Source organism: Oreochromis niloticus, linkage group LG12 (assembly GCF_001858045.2).
Source record: "Oreochromis niloticus isolate F11D_XX linkage group LG12, O_niloticus_UMD_NMBU, whole genome shotgun sequence".
Taxonomy (NCBI): domain Eukaryota; kingdom Metazoa; phylum Chordata; class Actinopteri; order Cichliformes; family Cichlidae; genus Oreochromis; species Oreochromis niloticus.
Window position 1 is genome coordinate 32,685,279 of NC_031977.2, and position 15,355 is coordinate 32,700,633.

The following is a 15,355-nucleotide window of genomic DNA, read 5'->3' on the forward strand; positions in this document are numbered from 1 at the left end:
CTGCTCTGTGTTTGCTGCTATGTGTGGAGGTAGTCGCCAGGGTTTTAATAGTTTTGCAATTTTCATTAGTTTTTATTTTTATTTCGTTTTGACTTCAGATTTTCAATTTTATATTAGTTTTAATTAGTTTTTACCAATTGTTTGCTAGTTTAGTTTAGTTTTTATTTTTTGGAAAATCATTAGTTTCAGTTTAGTTTTGATTAGTTTCAGTTATAGTTTTAGTTGTGTTTGCAATAATTAAGTGTAACAAAATCCCAGTTTCATCATATCAGTCATTCTCTTCTGCTTATCCTTGGGTATGTTGCTATTCCAGCTACCATACCCTGCACCCTGGACAGGTCGCCTGTCTGTCGCAGGGCTAACATGCAGAGACAGACAACTCACATTCCCACCTATGGGTTCTTTAAATAAATAAATAAATTAGGGCAGATGAACAACCATTGATAAGAGGCAACTATAAAATGTATATCTTGGCCCCAATGAGACTATTAACTCTTGCAGCACCGGGTGTTAAGGCAATTGACTCACACAGTTATGTAGATATCCCAGTCCTGTTGTCTCGGGATGCATCACGCTGCCTTGCCTGGGGTTAGCTTCTGTTTCTGGGGATGAGGGTTGGGCGTGCCCCTTACCTTCTCAAGGTAAGCTAGGTTAGCCTTCTTGTGTGAGCTTTTCAAGTGCACTTTAAGGTTTGTGGGATTTTTTTTCCCTTTAGAAATGTCCCTCATAATTTGTCTCTTTCCACTACAAGACACTTGCTTTATCCAAAACACAGTCATATTCAAAGTAATCCCAAATTGGAAGCTGGCGCTTTCTCCAGACTTTTCCTGACATGATTCTCCGCGTGGACGGAGCAGCAACACAGACGACGCGACTAACGTACTTGCCACCTGCTGGCATAATGAGACACAGCAAGAAAAAAACCTGGAAACTAAACTTCTTTTTCACCCTTGACTATTGTATGACACGCACACATCAACGAAAACTAAACACATTTTTTGCTCTAAATTCAGTTAATTTTAGTTAGTTTTGTGAACACTCATTACAGTTTTAGTTAGTTTTCCTTTTTTTGTTTTTATTTTTATTTCCGTTAACAAAAATGTTTTTTCACTTCTAGTTTTCATTATTTCGTTAGATTTCGTTAACGATAATAACCTTGGTAGTCGCGTGCTGGCAGGAGAAAAGAGAGTCTGAAGCTTTCGAGCTGGAAAACGTATTAGATATAAGTTGCAACCAACTGTGCTACACATAAGTTCGCTGATTATCAGCTACCTTCCATGTTAAGAGTAGCCACAGTGAGTAAACAGGCGAATGCTGCAGTTTTCTGGCGACTTTAGAAAGTACCACGTGGCGCTAAACTGTTAGCCTTTGTTAGCTCTGGTTGCTATCAACTGCCTTAAAGTTCATCTCAATCTGCTTCCAGAAGTAAGGTAACACTTGAAGTGCAACTTATGTTTATTTTCCTTCACATCGTATTACTGTTATTAAAGAGAAAAACAACATGTCCTGTTACGTTATTTAGAGCCCCGCATTTTCCGACCGAGAGACACCATACCATTGTCTTCGGCCGTGATGCACTGAGATCGGTGAGCACATGTTGTATGTCTCAGTTAGTTCACGTCTGTTTCGCGTTTTATCGTTGAGAAACTGAATTTATCTGAATTGTTTGAGTAATAGTTGTCACATATGCACTGACTTTACTTGGTGTAATGCATAGTTTGTGTAAGAGAGATGTTTTATTTTTGCAAATTTGAGTATTGTAATTGCAAATTGATGTTGAATGTGATTTCAACAAAATTCTAAGTTGTGAATTATAGCTAGAACAGCATAATTAATATTTGAATTGCTCTTCTGACCCTGTCTGTTGACAGGTCAGGGTTTTTTTGTATGCTGAATTGTTCCTGAGGTGGATTCCTCCGGTGAAATAGATGGCGAGCCTTCCCACCTGGACTTAGAGAGACTAAGATTTGCTTCTTTTCCACTTGATGATCTGCTGCACCTTGCGGTGTGGTAGGACTGTATCACTCACACTTTCACACACAGCTGGTTATACATAAGACCACTGACTGACATTCTCTCACCCCTATTTTCTTTCACACCCTGGGAATTTTTTGGACTGTACCCCTTGGACATTTTTTTATTTGGGACGTTGAATAATGAGCTGTTGTATAGAACATTCTCCACATGTGAAAAGAGTGAGATTTTCATTTGAATGTACATTAGATTCGTGTAATCTGTTTCTATAAGAGTTAAGGAGTCAGATTACTAGGGTGCACCCGAGCATTGAAACCCGAGCATTGAAACCCGAATATTGAAACCCGAACATTGAAAAACAAAAGTAACACTTGGCCAAGTCATTGTTTTAGTAGTTTATGCGTTTTACTTTCCTTTCATTTTTTGTAAGTTTCCTTTCTACCATTGTAAAGTGTCGTTAACCTGTGCTTGTCAACTGTATAGTGTATTTCACTAAAGTCGGCTGGTTCTTTTGAGTTACAGTCTTGTCTCTGTGTCTTATTTAAACACACCCCTGTGCTCCTATAGTCGAACCTATTGGCCCATTGATATATTCTTTTCAACAATTCCCCTTACTGTGTTACATAAACGTATAGTGAGGGTGAGCTGGGAACGTCTAGCAGAGCCCCCAATCCGGGAGATCTTCAACACACACCTCTGGCAGAGCTTCAACAGCATTCCGAGGGAGACTGGGGACATTGATTTCCAATGGGCCATGTTCAGCACCTTCATTGTCGAAGCCGCTGCACTGAGTTGCGGTCCCAAGGGGGTTGCTGACAGGCCAAGCGGAACACGGCTTGGGCAGTGGCTGAAGCAAAAACTTGAGTGTGGTAGGAGTTCAGAGAGGCCATGGGAAAAAACCTTCAGACTCCTCGAAGCGATTCTGGCAAACCATCAGGCAACTCAGGAGGGGAAAGCATGTTCTACTTGCACTTTGTGTAGTGCGGGTGGAGCACTGGTGACTTAGTCTGAGAACATTGTCAGGCGGTGGAAAGGATACTTCCAGGACCTCCTTAATCCCACTGGCAAATGTTCCATGGAGGAAGCAGACTCTGGGGACGAAGGGGATGTCTCGCCTATCTCCAGCAGTGAGGTTATTAAGGCAGTTAAACAACTCCTTGGTGGCAGAGCCCCTGGGGTGTATGAGGCCTGTCCTGAGTTCCTGTCTTGGTTGACACATGTCTACAATGTTGGAGATGATGGAGAACAGGAGCGGTAATTCTGGATTGGCAGAACAGGATGTTGTTTCCCATTTCTTCCGGAAACCCCCGTGTGCGTCAGCCTGTTACAGCAGCTCTGCTCATTCTGAGTTTCGTTCTTTCTCATCTTTTTTCTTCTCGTATTAGTAATTAGACTCTGCAACCATGTTCTACCGTTTCGTGTTAGTCCTGGTCGTTTTTCTTAGTTTTTTCTAATTTTTCACCCGTGTCTAGGGACCCTTTGTTTACAGTAGGGACCAGCTGTTAGCGCTGCGTCCCGCAGCGGTACTGCCGGTGGACAGACTCGACATTCCCAGTGAGCTGAGGAAGAAAAGACGGGCGTGTCGTGCTGGGAATGAGCGCCGTCGCCCGAGAAGGAGACGTTATGGACCATCTCGTCCTTCTGTAATTATTGGAAATGTAAGTGTTATGTGAAGGCTGTGTGCAGGCAGGAGTGGTGGTAAGGAGGACCCAAAGTGCAGACTCCAGAAACAGACGTGAACTCAAAACAGCTTTAATGCTGAACTCAAAAGTGTAACAAAACTAGGAATACAAAATACACTTACACAGACAGAACACACAGCAAGATAAGGGTAGATAAGAGTAGATCGCGACAATGACAAACTGAAACACAGGGCTTAAATACATAGAGGGAGCAATCAGGGAATGGGCAACAGGAGGGAAACACAGCTGGGGCAAATCAGGACTAACGAGACAAGGGAAGCAAAACCAGATACACTAACATGAAACATGGACTTTCAAAGTAAAACAGGAAACATAACACAGAGACGCGAACTTAACAAGGGGATACAGCCGACAGGGGAGACAGAGCAACTATAGAACACAGAGACATAAACCATAAGATGGAACTCTAAGAAAGAAACCAAAGACTAGAAAAGATAAATAATATAATGAACTCAAAACCTCTGGGTCAACGACCCAGGCATCCTAACAGTAAAATCTTTGCCCAATAAGATGGATGAGCTCACGTCGCTAACCTGGTGACAGAGGGAGTACCGGCAATGTCGCATCATGATGCTAACGGAGTCGTAGCTAACACCGCTAACTCCGGACACGAGCGTGACACTACCAGGATTCCAGCTGCTGTGAGCGGACAGGACGAGAGAGAGCGGTAAGAGGAAAGGAGGGGGACTGGCAGTGTTTGTGAATGACAGATGGTGTAACCCTGGGCACATCACTGTGAAAGAACAACTCTGCAGCAGAGACGTTGAGCTGTTACCCGTTAGCATGCTACCTACCCCGGGAATTCTCGCATGTTATCGCAATAACAGCGTATGTCCCCCCTCCCTCAGCCAACGCAGATGCAGCCTGTGACACTCTCCACTCTGTGGTCAGCAGACTGCAAACACAATCTCCGAGAGCCCTTCTCATAATATCAGGGGACTTTAATCATGTCTCACTGAACTCCACGCTGCCCACCTTCACCCAGTATGTGACCTGCCCAACCAGAGACAATAGAACACTGGACTTACTGTATGCCAATGCAGAAGAGGCATACAGTTCATCACCTCTCCCTCCCCTGGGCAGATCTGACCACAACCTGGTGCACCTTGTCCCTGTGTATGAGCCCTTAGTGCGCAGGGAGCCACCAGCCACCCGCACAGTACAGAGATGGTTGGAGGAGAGCGAGGAGGCTCTTAAGGATTGTTTTGAGTCGAATGTGTGGGAGGTGATCTGTGACAACCACGGAGAGGACATCGATAGCCTTACTACATGCATTACTGACTATATTCATTTCTGTGTGAATAACACCGTACCTACCAGGACTGTACGGTGTTTCTCCAACAACAAACCTTGGATTACCCCAAAAATTAAAGCTGTCCTCAAGCAGAAAAGGAGGGCCTTCAAATCCAGAGACAAAGAGGAGTTGAAAAGGGTGCAGAGAGAGCTGAGGGGACTGATAAGGAATGGGAAGGACAGCTACAGGCAGAAGATGGAGAACCAGCTTCAGCAAAACAACGTTGGCGAAGTCTGAAGAGGCCTCAGAACCATCTCAGGCCACAAATATCAGAACTCTCTGCCTGGGAGGGATGTGAGGTGGGCAAATGAACTGAATCATTTCTTCAACAGATTTGATTCAGCCATGAGGCAGTCTTCAACATCGGCTGCAGACTCACCCACCCCCACTGCTGCTGTTCCACCTCTGACACCTCAGACACTCCACACCTCCTCTATTCACCCTGCTCACTCCTCCCCACCCCCAACAACAGCATCCAATACACTCTCAACACAAGGCTCCAGCCTGTCTCTCTCAACCACCCAGGTTAGGAAGGAACTGAAGAGGATTAAAGCCAAGAAGGCAGCGTGCCCAGATGGCATCAGCTCAAGGGTGGTCAGGTCTTGCGCAGACCAACTGTGTGGGGTGATGGAGCACCTCTTCAACCTGAGCCTGAGGCTGGGAAGAGTCCCACAGCTCTGGAAAACCTCCTGTGTTGTGCCAGTGCCAAAGACTTCACGCCCCAAGGACCTCAACAGCTACAGGCCGGTGGCTCTGACATCCCACCTGATGAAGATCCTGGAGCAGCTGGTCCTGGCTCAGCTTCGGCTCAGCTCAGATAAAATAATTATTGTGGGTGATTTTAACATCTATGTAGATGCTAAAAATGACAGCCTCAACATTGCATTTAATCTGTTATTAGAATCAACTGGCTTCTCTCAAAATGTAAAAGAACCCACCCACCACTTTAATCACACTCTAGATCTTGTTTTAACATATGGCATAGAAACTGAACATTTAACAGTGTTTCCTGAAAACCCTCTGCTGTCTGATCATTTCCTGATAACATTTACATTTACAATAATTGATTACACAGCAGTGGAGAGTAGACTTTATCAAAGTAGATGTCTTTCTGAAAGTGCTGTAACTAAGTTTAAGAATATAATCCACCCACTGTTATCATCTTCAATGCCCTGTACCAACACAGAGCAGAGCAGCTATCTGAACGGTACTCCAACAGAGGTCAATTATCTTGTTAATAATTTTACCTCCTCACTACGTACGACTCTGGATACTGTAGCTCCTGTGAAAACTAAGGTCTCAAATCCAAAGTACCTGACTCCGTGGTATAATTCTCAAACACGTAGCTTAAAGCAGATGACTCATAAGCTGGAGAGGAAATGGCGTGTCACAAATTTAGAGGGTCATCATTTAGCCTGGAGAAATAGTTTGCTGCTTTATAAGAAAGCCCTCCGCAAAGCCAGAACATCTTACTATTCGTCACTGATTGAAGAAAATAAGAACAACCCCAGGTTTCTCTTCAGCACTGTAGCCAGGCTGACAAAAAGTCAGAGCTCTGTTGAGCCAACAATCCCTTTAACGTTAACTAGTAATGACTTCATGAACTTCTTCACAAATAAAATTCTTACCATTAGAGAAAAAATGACCAATAATCATCCTACAGATGTAATATCGTCTACAGCTACTTTTAGTACCATCGATGTTAAGTTAGACTCTTTTTCTCCAATTGATCTTTCTGAGTTAACTTCAATAATTACTTCCTCCAAACCATCAACGTGTCTTTTAGACCCCATTCCTACAAAACTGCTCAAAGAAGTCCTGCCATTAATTAATTCTTCGATCTTAAATATGATCAACCTATCTCTAATAATCGGCTATGTACCACAGGCCTTCAAGCTGGCTGTAGTTAAACCTTTACTTAAAAAGCATCTCTAGACCCAGCTGTCTTAGCTAATTATAGGCCAATCTCCAACCTTCCTTTCACATCAAACATCCTTGAAAGAGTAGTTGTCAAACAGCTAACAGATCATCTGCAGAGGAATGGCTTATTTGAAGAGTTTCAGTCAGGTTTCAGAGCTCATCACAGCACAGAAACAGCTTTAGTGAAGGTTACAAATGATCTTCTTATGGCCTCTGACAGTGGACTCATCTCTGTGCTTGTCCTGCTAGACCTTAGTGCTGCGTTTGATACTGTTGATCATAATATCCTATTAGAGCGATTAGAACATGCTGTAGGTATTACAGGTACTGCACTGCAGTGGTTTGTATCATATCTATCTAATAGACTCCAGTTTGTACATGTAAATGGAGAGTCCTCTTCACCCACTAAGGTCAATTATGGAGTTCCACAGGGTTCGGTGCTAGGACCAATTCTGTTTACATTATACATGCTTCCCTTAGGCAGCATCATTAGAAGACATAGCATAAATTTTCACTGCTATGCAGATGACACACAGCTCTATCTGTCCATGAAGCCAGGTAACACACACCAATGAGTTAAACTGCAGGAATGTCTTAAAGACATAAAGACGTGGATGGCCGTTAACTTTCTGCTTCTTAATTCAGATAAAACTGAGGTTATTGTACTCGGCCCTGAAAATCTTAGAAATATGGTATCTAACCAGATTCTTACTCTGGATGGCATTACCTTGGCCTCCAGCAGTAGCGGTTTTTGATACGGGCAACACGGGCGGTTGCCTGGGGCGGTGCCATGGTGGGGGGCGGCATCACGGGAAAAAAAAAAATGCTCGTACTCATGCTGCCCCGACATCAGCCAGCGCATACTGGGAATGACAGAGGCACCGATCAGTTTTCTATCACCCATTTGCTGGGAGTAAGAGCGCCCTCCGTTTGCGAGGGGCGGGGTGGCGGGAGATTCACTGGCTGGCTGGAGCAGCATCTAATAACCAACCAAAATAAAACTAAATAAAAACAAAATAACAAACACAAAAACATCAGACATTATGATACAGACGTTTAATTTGCACCGATGTTTTTTTTTCGAAATTCGCGAAAAGTGAGCGCAAGAGCCCTCGGTGCGCCTGCTCGCTGCTGAAGTCAAAGTAAACTTTATTGTCATCTCCGCTATAGTCCAGTATATAGAGAGACGAGACAACGAGGCTTTAGTTACAGCAGTGCAAGTAAACGAACAATAAATATAAGAAGAGTAAGAAAATAAATATAAACTTTAGGACTCAGGGTAAAGGGATCAATACCAATTTAAAATTTATTTTTTATATTTTATGATTTCATATCTCACACACAACCCGTGGAAAAGGGTTCATAATGTTGTAAGTCCAAGCCCATTATGTATTCATGTTTTGAATCCTGGGTTGAGTGAAATCCCAGAAATAAACCTGAGACAAAAAGAATCTGTGAACTAAGGTGTAGGTCTATTAGGTTATGTTGTGGTGATCCTCGAGTTGGGGGATATTTTTTTTCATACTGGAGTGCAAAATTAAAACCAATAGAAGATGGACAAGAAACTTTCAAAGCCATCAGGTTCTCAGTTTAGAAAAACTAAAAGAAAAGAGGAGGAGAAACGAGCAAAAGATACAGGTAAGCAGATGTGTCATTGGATAATGGCAGGTCATCCTGAAACAATCAGAATCAGAATACTTTATTAATCCCTAAGGAAATTATGTGGGTTACAGTTGCTCCAAGAAGAAATGGTAAAAATAGTAACAGTAACAGACTGAACTCCAAACAATACATTATGTTACAGATTTGAATATTAATTAGTCATTGTCAATTGTTGATTTGTCCTGTTCTCATGACGAATTATGATGGCTGTTTAGCAGCTGTTTGCATACAATGCATACTCTTTCTCGCTTCATATGTGTGATTGTGTGCTTCTCTGGTGTAATTCAGTATGGTTCTGACAACAGTTTTATGTTAATGTACAATCCTTAATATGTTTTATGTGCGTGCGTGTGTGGATGTGTGGGAGGGGGGGGGCACCAGAGGGAGTGTTCGCCCGGGGCGCCAAACAGGCTAGGACCGCCACTGGCCTCCAGTAATGCTGTGAGGAACCTTAAGTAATTTTTGACCAGGATATGTCTTTCAGCGCACATATTAAACAAATATGTAAGACTTCTTTCTTCCAATTGCGCAACATCTCTAAAATTAGAAATATCCTGTCTCAGAGTGACGCTGAAAAACTAGTTCATGCATTTATTACTTCCAGGTTGGACTACTGTAATTCATTATTATCAGGATGTCCTAAAAACTCGCTGAAAAGTCTTCAGTTAATCCAAAATGCTGCAGCAAGAGTCCTGACAGGGACTAGAAAGAGAGAGCAGATTTCTCCTGTTTTGGCTTCCCTTCATTGGCTTCCTGTTAAATCCAGAATTGAATTCAAAATCCTGCTCCTCACATACAAGGTCTTAAATAATCAGGCCCCATCTTATCTTAATGACCTTGTAGTACCATATCACCCTATTAGAGCACTTCGCTCTCACTCTGCAGGCCTACTTGTTGTTCCTAGAGTATTTAAAAGTAGAATGGGAGGCAGAGCCTTCAGTTTTCAGGCCCCTCTTCTGTGGAACCAGCTTCCAGTTTGGATTCGGGAGACAGACACTATCTCTACTTTCAAGATTAGGCTTCAAACTTTCCTTTTTGCTAAAGCATATAGTTAGGGCTGGACCAGGTGACCCTGAATCCTCCCTTAGTTATGCTGCACTAGACGTAGGCTGCCGGGTTTTCCCATGATGCATTGAGTTTTTCCTTTCCAGTCACCTTTCTCACTCACTATGTGTTAATAGACCTCTCTGCATCGAATCATATCTGTTATTAATCTCTGTCTCTCTTCTACAGCATGTCTTTATCCTGTCTTCCTTCTTTCACCCCAACCGGTCGCAGCAGATGGCCCCACCCCTCCCTGAGCCTGGTTCTGCCGGAGGTTTCTTCCTGTTAAAAGGGAGTTTTTCCTTCCCACTGTCGCCAAAGTGCTTGCTCATAGGGGTCATATGATTGTTGGGTTTTTCTCTGTATTTATTATTGTGCGATCTACTGTACAATATAAAGCGCCTTGAGGCGACTTTTGTTGTGATTTGGCGCTGTGTAAATAAAATTGAATTGAATTGAATTGAATTGATTCCTTCTTGGACTCGTTCTCCACATCTTCTGGACTTGGTGAACTCTCTGTTGCCCTCTCTAAGCTCAAACAAAAGATCACCTTCTTTGAACACTAGCATTTCTCTTGAACTTTTGATTTGGACTGGCTAACCGGTGTATTTTTTCTTTTCTTGTCCTGTTTTCCTGTTCAGGTTTTTTCTTTTTTCTGTGCTTGAATGTTATTTTCATTGAATTTTGTGTCCTTTGTCTGGTGTGATTTTATGTAATTTTGAACTTAAAATCATATAAATAAACATTAAAAACTGCTTCTTAACTGTTCCAATACTTCTGAGACATACGGGATCACTACAGGTTTTTTGCTTATTCAGCAGTTGTCCTTCTCAGGGGATGGTGTTCGCTCTGTGTTGTAGCGTCCTGATGACACTCAGTTTATGCTCCAGTGGATGATGAGAGTCAAACCTTAGATACTGATCCGTATGTGTAGGTTTACGGTACACGTCAGCTTTTAGATGTCCCCCATTACTGATGGAAATCTCACAGTCTAAGAAGTCTAACCTGCCACTTTTCATATCCTCCCTGGTGAATTTGATGCGTCCCCGAGTTCATGTGATCCATTCCGTGGCCCGCCCGGGGCGCCAGTGTCCGGTAGCCTCGCCTCTGTCAGTGCACCCAGGGTGGCTGTGGCTACTATGTAGCTGCCATCACCAGTGTGTGAATGTGTGTGTGAATGGGTGAATGACTGGATATGTAAAGCACTTTGGGGTCCTTAGGAACTAGTAAAAGCACTATATAAATACAGGCCATTTACCATTTACCATCCATGAATTGTGGTTTGTCTTGATTTGATTTTCACCCAGGTGTCATCCACATATCTGAACCAATGGCTTGGTCGTGTTCCAGGGTAGGATAGCAAAGCCCTCTTTTCCACTTTCTCCGTGTACAAATTGACCACGATGGGTGAAACTGGGGAGCCCATGGCACATCCGTGTTTCTGCCTGTAGAACTGACCCTTGTATGTGAAGTAGGTGGAATGAAGACACAGTTCAAACACACTTGGTCGATGCTGAGAGTGGTCCTGTTGCTGAGGTTGGGGTCATCCTGTAACCTCTTACAAACTACCTCCAACGCTTCCATGACTGGGATGCAAGTGAAGAGAGATGTAACGTCGTACGAGACCATGGTTTCGTCTGCCTCGATAATGACACTGCTCACCTTCTCAACAAAATCCAAAGTGTTCTAGATGTCGTGTTCAGTCTGTTTTCAGATGCATGCATCAAGATCTTAAATCTTATCCGATCACCACATCAAATCACCATATTTTTCAATTCCTGTAAACAATGATTCAACAAAACTTATAGTAAGTAACCATTAACATTCAAAATACAACAAATCATAACGATTTCAAAACTTTTTGCAAATAAAACAACAACATACACATGTGAGTTCAGCTCAGAGGTATCAAAGCAGTCTGCTTAATTTCTCCACACTATAGGCTTATTTGTGAGAGAAAAATGCACCAAAAATTGCCCTCTAGGTTACTTTAAACTCACAGTGAACTGAAAAAAATTTAGCTTCAGAGGGGTTCACAGTAATGAGTAGAAAATGTATAACAATTTGATGAAACTGCTGTGTCTACAACTATTCTCAGTAAATATTAAGACCTTGTATTTTTTGTCATCATTTAACACAAATAGTTTCTATGTTTTTCATGCTGTTTTGTGTTTTGTCTGAATACCAACACAGCTTTAAGAAACCCTTAAATACGCATAACTGAAAGTTTCAGTGACATACTTAAACGTCTACACGCTGTGATAACGTTTGCTGCATCATATAAAGAGCCTCTAGTGTCTAAAAACAATGGTTATTATTTATGATAAATTTGACCACAACCTTAAATAATATCAGCCTACATCAGCCTACTTGTCTCTTTTTTACTAATTCCCAGTTAGACCACATCCTTTGAGCTCGTGATATGAATCTGCTTTTAACACCTGATAAAAGCCAGATAAGAAGAAATGTTCTACCTGAGAAATTTAACTATTTTAATGACCTCTTTCAACTGTTCATTTTCTAGTGTGGCATGGTTTTACAGCATACAGGCTCAAATATATACACATATATATATATATATACACGCATATATATATATATATACACACATATATATACATATATATATATATATATACCATGAAGAGGCCGCTAGGAAAGCTGCAACCACCAAGTACCTGCAGAGGGTCAGGCAAGTCCTGAGGAGTCAGCTGAACGGTAAGAACAAGATCCGGGCCATCAACACCTACGCCCTGCCCGTGATCAGGTACCCTGCTGGGGTAATAGGCTGGCCAAAGGAGGAGATAGAAGCCACTGACATAAAGACAAGAAAGCTCCTTACCATGCATGGAGGGTTTCACCCCAAGTCCAGCACCTTGAGGCTGTACGCTAAGCGGAAGGAAGGGGGCCGGGGACTGGTGAGTGTCAGCACCACAGTCCAGGATGAGACAAGAAACATCCACGAATACATCACGAAGATGGCCCCAACTGACCGAGTGCTCAGTGAATACCTCAGGCAGCAGAAACCCAAGAAAGAGGAGGAAGGCGAGGAACCATCATGGAAGGACAGGCCCCTGCACGGTATGTACCACCGGCAGATAGAGGAGGTGGCTGATATCCAGAAATCCTACCAGTGGCTGGACAAAGCTGGACTGAAAGACAGCACAGAGGCACTAATCATGGCAGCACAAGAACAAGCTCTGAGTACAAGATCCATAGAGGCTGGGGTCTATCACACCAGGCAAGACCCCAGGTGCAGGCTGTGTAAAGATGCCCCAGAGACAATCCAGCACATAACAGCAGGGTGCAAGATGCTAGCAGGCAAGGCATACATGGAACGCCATAACCAAGTGGCTGGCATAGTGTACAGGAACATCTGTGCCGAGGATAACCTGGAAGTCCCGAGGTCAAAATGGGAGATGCCCCCAAGGGTGATGGAGAATGACCGAGCTAAGATCCTGTGGGACTTCCAGATGCAGACGGACAAAATGGTGGTGGCTAACCAACCGGACATAGTGGTGGTAGACAAACAGAAGAAGACGGCTGTAGTGATCGATGTAGCGGCTCCGAATGACAGCAATATCAGGAAGAAGGAACACGAGAAGCTGGAGAAATACCAAGGGCTCAGAGAAGAGCTCGAGAGGATGTGGAGGGTGAAGGTGACGGTGGTCCCCGTGGTAATCGGAGCACTAGGCCCCCTCGGCCTGTGCTTCGAGGTTTCTGGTAGTTAGAATGACTCGGGGGTGTTGATTCATTTAAACTAACATAATCATCCTGCTGCAACCAGGTTTCTGTAAGGCAGAGTAAATCGATTTGTTGATCAATTATTAAGTTGTGTACTAACAGAGACTTGGAGGAGAGAGACCTAATATTTAATAATCCACATTTCACTGTTTTACTCTTTGGTTCAGATGTGGACAGGGTCCGGCAGAAGTGCAGCTTCACATAAACACAAAGTGCAGTCAAATGGGTCAGTTTATGTTGAATCCCCATTGTTTGTGTCTGTGAAGGTTCTCAGGTCATCGTAGTCTAAGGAGATTGGAAAGAAAAGCATCTACACTTGTTTAAGTTACTTGAAAATGTTTCACCTCTCATCTGAGAAGCTTCTTCAGTTCCGAATCCCCATTAATATAATTGAGAAAAGGCCCCAGATTTTGGCAAACTTAAAGTGAGTGTAAGCCAGACGATAATGAACTTGTTCAATATACAAACATGCAATAATCTCACATAACCAAACACTAAACAAAGGAGGTGAGGCATTTTTTTCTAAACAGTGTCACTGTGGCTTTTAAACCCCAAAACATGCTGTGGCAAAAATTGGTCCATCCCAAGGATCATGTCCCCCGACACAAAGAGAGTAACATAGTGTACGCTGTGAAGTACTAGGAGGATTGCCAGGATTCATACATCGGGGAGACCACACACCCTCTGGCAAAGAGGATGGCACAACACAGCAGAGCTACCTCGTCAGGCCAGGACTCAATCAATCAATCAATCAATCAATCAATCAATGATGATGATGTACACACCCTGGACAGGAGTTGGAGTGTGTTGTGGTGAGAAGTGCTCAATAAAATGGCTTAAAACTATGATCCTTGGACTCGTCGTGCCGTAATTCCACCCCAATGACACTGTAAACAAACACACTGTCTGCTTCCAAGAGTCCAGCATTTGGGTCATCTTTCCCGACAACCCCACGGTCTGCCAGCGCATACTGTGACAACACATGAGATAAAAATACTTTTCTCAGCAGAACATTTCTTCTTATCTCTCTTTTATCAGGTTCTTTAAAGCACCAAGCATTTTCTGTAAAGCTCACAGGATGTGATCCAACCATGAGTCAGCAAAAATAGAGACGTGAACTGATGGGTGCTGATTTTGTTTTAACACCTGTGGTTTATGTGCAGCTCACTAGGTGTTGTTTGACACTTTTGGCAACACATCATAGAGCCTTGGTCACCAATAGGCGGGCTGCAGTTCAGATCTGCTCTTCTTGTCAGACCCATTCCAGAGTTCAGATGTTTGATGTTTCTACTTTATTCTCTGCACCTTCATTGTGAAAATTAATAATAATTATTGCTAAACTGTACTTTCTTTATTTGACATCCAGTTGTTGACCGCTCAAGAAACTACCTGGTACCAGACCCACCTGGCCTTTTTGACGGTCACGTCTGGCCCATGTACCTGAAACATAAGAACATGCATGTTGTCAATATAAATCTTGTATTGAATAATAATGTATGTGGAACTTTATGATCTTCTGAAACCTAACCGGCATTTGTGTGTGGAAGCAAAAGAAACACTTTCATTGCACAGAGAAATGCTTTTTCTTCTTGTACATATGACAATAAACACTTTGAATCTTGAATCTTTGTTTAATCTTTGGGGCGACCGTGGCTCAGGGGGTTGGGAAGCGTATCGGCAACCGGAAGGTTGCCGGTTCGATCCCTGGGCTCTCTGTCCTGGTCGTTGTGTCCTTGGGCAAGACACTTTACCCTACCGCCTACTGGTGTTGGCCAGAGGGGCCGATGGCGCGATATGGCAGCCTCGCCTCTGTCAGTCTGCCCCAGGGCAGCTGTGGTTACAACAGTAGCTTGCCTCCACCAGTGTGTGAATGTGAGAGTGAATGAATAGTGGCATTGTAAAGAGCTTTGGGTGTCTTGAAAAGCGCTATATGAAATCCAATCCATTATTTAAGGATCTTCTCTCTAACTGGACCTCTTTACATTTGAATTGATTATCCTTATCATTGAGTCCA

The 15,355-nt window shown here is 43.1% G+C and overlaps 1 long non-coding RNA gene across 1 annotated transcript; it reads left to right on the plus strand.

Moving 5' to 3' along the window:
- Positions 1-1,164: 1,164 nt before the first annotated feature.
- On the plus strand, positions 1,165-2,136 carry LOC102081436 (uncharacterized). The gene is made up of 3 exons (XR_266097.4): positions 1,165-1,430; positions 1,523-1,586; positions 1,872-2,136. It is a non-coding gene; the product is annotated as an uncharacterized LOC102081436 (long non-coding RNA).
- The last annotated feature ends 13,219 nt before the right edge of the window (positions 2,137-15,355 follow it).